Raw genomic sequence first — 5841 nt, 5'->3', positions numbered from 1 at the left:
TTTTTTTCGTGGTTTTTGTATTAGACGCGTCGTCCATTTATTTGTAAGTCAATGGTAGAAAACCAAAATTTAGCAAGTTCTATGTAGTACTTTAATAGGAATATCTCCATATAAAAATCATGTAAACAGTTAGATATTTAATTCCAAAAGAATCCGTCTGAAAAATTTCCGCCTCGCCTTATGTCTCAGGGTAACGGATGTAGTTGTAGTGTCCTCCAGATCTTTGCGATTTAAAGCTCTGTGTTACAGTGTAACCCGTTCATCGCATCACTTAGTGTTATAAAAAAATGTTAGAAAAGGTATTATTGAAATTATAATTTCTTTGTTTCTCACTGCAATCAGTTGCCGCCGTAAGCCGGTTGATAATTATCTTATTAAGTCTGTGGATCGCAAGCGATAAAGAAAGTGTAAATCCTTACTTGAAATCGATACCGAAATATGAATAATGGCGAGATTGTGCGCATTGAAAACAACGGATTACCACGATAAGTCAATCAAATGATATTTAAGCTTTATATGCAATTAACGTTTCTAAAAATAAAATTATGATATTCATATTTGACTTTAAAAATTATTTATATATGAATTATTAATAATAAATGTCTTATGTATTCAAACCGACGTCCTCTAGCAAACCGTGCCCGTGTCAGATGTTATGCCAGGTAAGCCACGGAACGAACCAACGGACCTTACGAATCTTTCTATGTGCTTGTTTCAGGTCTTTGTGTTTGGTTTTTAATGACTTTCTATGCGCCATCTGTGAGAAATTTATTTCTTCACTCAGAGAGATACCTTTACGTCTACCATCGCTGACTAGAGATCTCGCTTCAAAAATTGTAATTTTTAAGTTTTTATTGAAACTCGTTTTACTACCAAAATATTAATTTGTTTCACCTCACTTGCTCGGAAAGGCTTTCTTTGCACGCTAGCGTGGAAAAGGTATTTGAAATTGGACTGTGGTGCATTATGAATTATTTCTTTCGGTGAAAAACATAAAAGATAATGGACACGTACAACTTCGCGATTTGTCGTACATTACTTATGATAACTAATTGTGTTTATAAAATTATTTTTATTCGTCAAAGAAATAAAATAATTTCAATAACCACCTAATTACACAAAATTATAAGTAGGAATAAAAATTGATGAGATGCAAATTCAGAACACATTCGAAGGTAAACTTTTTCTTTGGTTAATTCTCGATTTACTAATTCACGAATTTTTCTAAGTACAATCAGATCCAAGCTAGAAGCTGTGGTCCTCGAGATTCAAAAATGGTGCCGCCGGAATAAGCTTATTCCAGCGTGGACAGTGAAACACCTTAATAACTTCAAAACGGCATAATGAGTAAATCTAGTTTTTTACTACTAGAATGACTAAATAACGATTTCTTTTAGTGTAGTCAGATCTAAGCTAGGTATTGTGGTTCTCGAGGTTGAGAAATGTTGCCGCCGAAATAAACTTATTCCAAGGGGACAGTAACACCTTAATAACTTCAAAACGACGTAACAACTAAATCTAGTTTTTTACGACTAGAAATGACTAATTCACGACTTTTTTAGTGTAATTAGATCTAAGCTAGGTATTGTGGTTTTCGAGATTGAGAATAGGTGTCGCTGGAGTAAACTTATTCCAGGCTGGACAGCAAAACACCCTTATAACTTTTGAACAGCGGACAGACCGTCTAAATAGCGACTTTTTTCGATCTAGTCAAATTTCAAAAACTCTTTCTTTACTTTGGAAATTACTATGCATATTTTAATGAAATAAGTATAGGTATTATGATGTTAGTAGACTACATCATCGAAAGCGCCGCCGTCGACTCGCCATTGAAGAGCAGAATACCAAAAAATTGCAATTACTGTTAAATAGCTCGATGACGTGTTTGTCAGCATGTTTTGCGGACGTATTGCTAAATGTCCTTTTTATGAGTTGCCCTGTTATACATATAGTATTCAGTACATTATTAGGAAAAAGAAAAATTCACCAAGACCAAGCTGTAAAGAAAGAATGAGAAAAACGACCTGTATAAGAGAACCTATAGTCCATTTGTTTATGTACTTAGGTAAACAATCTTGACATGTCTGTTTAATGAAATATATATATACATTTATTAAATAATTTTTACTTACCTTCAAATACAAAATACAAATTTTTAGCTTCTTCTATTTTTATACCTATTGATTTACAAAGCATATGTCTCAATAAAATACTGTCAAGATTGCTTACATTTAGTTAAGTCCCTAAACTTAAGCGCGTAAAGCTAACAAAAAATACAGTATAAGCTACTCGATGATAGATGGCGTTAGTTTAAGAAAAAGAGCTTTTTAACCATGAAGTATGTTTATTCATTTGTAACATGTTTATTTATTTATTTATTAAGGTAACAATTATATCCGAGAACAGTGTATATAGTACATTGAAACATATAACATAATGAATGAATAAATTATGAATAATTACATTGATTATCTACATTATATACTACCAAAATTTACATACAGACCTAATAATAATGTGTGAAAGTAATTTGCAAACGTAATTATCAATATCATATAGACACTTCGATACCTCCGATATAATACTCCCCGAATTCTGTGAAAAAAAGAACCGAATAACAAAATTGGAAAAAAAACAAAAATCGGTTCGTTTTTTGTGTAAAATAATGTAATAAATAACGAAAATTATTAAAGCACTAGTGAGGGATTATGATATATATGATTATATATGATTTTTTTATTATTATGATTTTATTATATGATTTTTTGTCTTAAGCAAACCGTCCAATATTACACAAAAAGGCAGACGCCGGTGTACGCCTGTTTTCTTGATCTCTCAAAGGCATTTGACCTCGTGGTTTATGATGTTCTTTGGGGTAAGCTCGAGAAAGCGGGCGTACCTCGGAATCTGATAGAAATTTTGAAATGTTGGTACATGAACCAACAAAATAATGTGAGATGGGGAAGAGCTCTCTCGGATGCGTACAGATTGAAGTGCGGTGTAAGGCAGGGTGGTTTGACTTCGCCGAAACTCTTCAATCTGTACGTGAACGAGCTGGTTGTTGCGCTCAGCAGTAAACCAGTCGGGTGTCATGTCGACGGCATATGCGTGAATAACATAAGCTATGCCGACGATATGGTGCTCCTGGGTCCAACGGCGGGCTCAATTGCGGAGTTGCTTCGAACTTGTGAAAAGTACCTACACAAGTTCTCACGGCCTTGTGTACAACTGTGCCAAGAGCGAGTTCTTGATCTTTGGGGTCCCTGGTAAGGGAATGTCCTACGAACCAAAGATAAGTCTGAACGGGTTGCCCCTGAAAAGGGTAGATAAATTTAAATATCTAGGACATTACCTGACGGGTGATCTCAAAGATCAAATTGATATTGATCGAGAACGTAGGGCGTTGGCTGCCAGATGTAACATGTTGGCACACAGATTTGCCCGTTGTAGTGAGGACGCCAAAATTACATTATTCAAGGCTTACTGTCAATCCTTCTACACGGGTGGTCTGTGGGTGAACTATACGCAGAAGGCACTCAGCGCCCTGCGTGTTCAATATAATAACGGTTTCAGAATGCTGATGGGACTACCACGGCATTGTAGCGCATCCTCGATGTTTGCTCTAGCGGGAGTAGATTACTTTTTTGCTGTGATGCGAAACAAAAAGGCGTCACTACTCTCGAGGCTGCGTTCTGGTCCTAACAGCATTCTGAAAATGTTCGCGGCTAAGCTTGATGCGCCGATGCTTCAACATTTTATCCAGGTTCTGGTGAGATCATGAGGTTATCGGCGCCTCGAGCAGTAAGTTGCATATACGTGTTCTTGTGGTTGCCAATGTATTGTCCCGTAATTTATACCTACTAACAATAGCTTTAAGTTTAAATGTTCTGTATCTTTTTGTATTACTAACAAGTGGGCCATAGATGTCCAAATAAATGATTTATTATTATTATTGTATTATGAAAAGAGCCGACAGGCGAGTTTCATAAAAACATCTCTGCCTAATTATGTACAGTTACATACACTGGTTTATCTACACACATATTATAAGCTCTCTGTCATGTGTTCAGGAACCGCATGGTACGACTGGCGAAATGGCGGCAAATAAAAACTTTTCTCACGCATGTCACACAACCGTAGTTTTTAGTTTTAATTCATAGATAAACTAGAATCGGCCCCAACTATCATGTCGTTCGGTATCAAGTAACGTGTGAAATTGTCAAATTTGTTTGCTATTGACTAAAACTTCATCTCGACTGATATTAGAAATGAGGTCTAACAAAATTGTTTTGTTTTTCAGAGATATTCGAAAATTTGAGTGTAATAAAATATATAAAAATAAATTTGAATGTAAAAGAAATTTGTTCTAACATAATAGTTTACCTTCATGCTGGTCGTAATTTGCGGTTTTTGAACACATTACAGATAGTATATGATATGTGTGTAGATAAACAAAATAAAAAACAACACATATTTTTGCTCTTGCGTATTTTGCACGTGATTTTGCAAATTTAATTTACATATATGTTTATATAAATAGGAAATGAAACTATTTTTCCGGGTTTAAATCGCGTATATTTGTTTTTTCAAACAAACCGACGTTTCGGGCCCTTTACAGGTCCCATGGTCACGGTTGACTGAGGTGGTACAGTCATCAACCAGTTATGTCTAATATTAATGCAAACCACCCTATTTTTTCACTATAGTTACAATAGTCATTAATTAAATACCTTATTTTTAATTTTACAAAGAAAATATTCCAATTTACGCTATAAGTTTAACAAATTATTTTATTGAATGAATTTTTATTAAGTTCAATTTATTATTAATTAATAATAGAAATTAGAATAAACTAAAACATATTAATGAGTACTGCAGTCTTATGTCTGTTTGGGATTTTTCATTAGAGGAAATACTGGATCCCAAACTGGTGGTACGGAGAAACCATCTTCCCTGTTGAAATTAGGATGTTTTTTAATTTCAATGGCCTCTCGCAGCATCCTGGGTAGATAACGGACTTCTTTTGCAAGGACCTGGGGTTTGTCAAACTTTATTGAATGTGTAGGTTTATCCATGACATGCTCGCAGACTGCAGACTTTACGCGACGGTGATATGAGACAAGCAATTGAAATGATACCGTTTAACATGGTATGACAATGTAAAATTTTGAATGTTGTACGTCTATCGGATGGATGACACACATTCACACATTCCACACAATTACACACCTACAGCTACATATATACATACTTGCACTTACACACACTAACAATTAGGTTAATCTATGTTTAGTCTGAAAAGTTGAAAATTTCTGTAATTAGGGAAATTTGTATTAGTTGTAACACCAGTTATAGTAGATATTAAGGTTGTCTGTTTTATCATCTTAAAATTAAGAGCAAGGTTAATATTAATATTATAGAAGAGAGATGTTTCCTAACACAGGTACTAACAAGCCTCAACGGAAACATCCGCCCCTGTACTGGACATGAACGAATAAAACGTTTTCATTTTATTTATTTATTTACGTGAACGAGGTACATAAACACGATTTTCTCTAAAAATATACTATCTAGGAAATGACGTCTAGAAATTAGCGACTGTACCTACATACTTTTTTACACTATCTACATACATAGCCAATAAAGCAAAAAAAAAGAGGCAACGCAGACTTCAAAAATGTATGACGTAACTTTTAAAATATATTAATAGATAATTACATTTCGCCCGGTGTGGTCAAAGTCAAAGTCAAAGTCAAAGTCAAAGTCAAAGTCAAAGTCAAAGTCAAAGTCAAAATCGAAGTCGAAGTCGAAGTCGAAGTCGAAGTCGAAGTCGAAGTCGAA

The sequence above is a fragment of the Hyposmocoma kahamanoa genome, unplaced genomic scaffold, assembly GCF_003589595.1.
Source record: "Hyposmocoma kahamanoa isolate Upper Pololo Valley unplaced genomic scaffold, ASM358959v1 99706, whole genome shotgun sequence".
Classification (NCBI taxonomy): Eukaryota; Metazoa; Arthropoda; class Insecta; order Lepidoptera; family Cosmopterigidae; genus Hyposmocoma; species Hyposmocoma kahamanoa.
The sequence above is the reverse complement of the archived record's forward strand: the minus strand, read 5'-3'. Positions refer to the sequence as shown.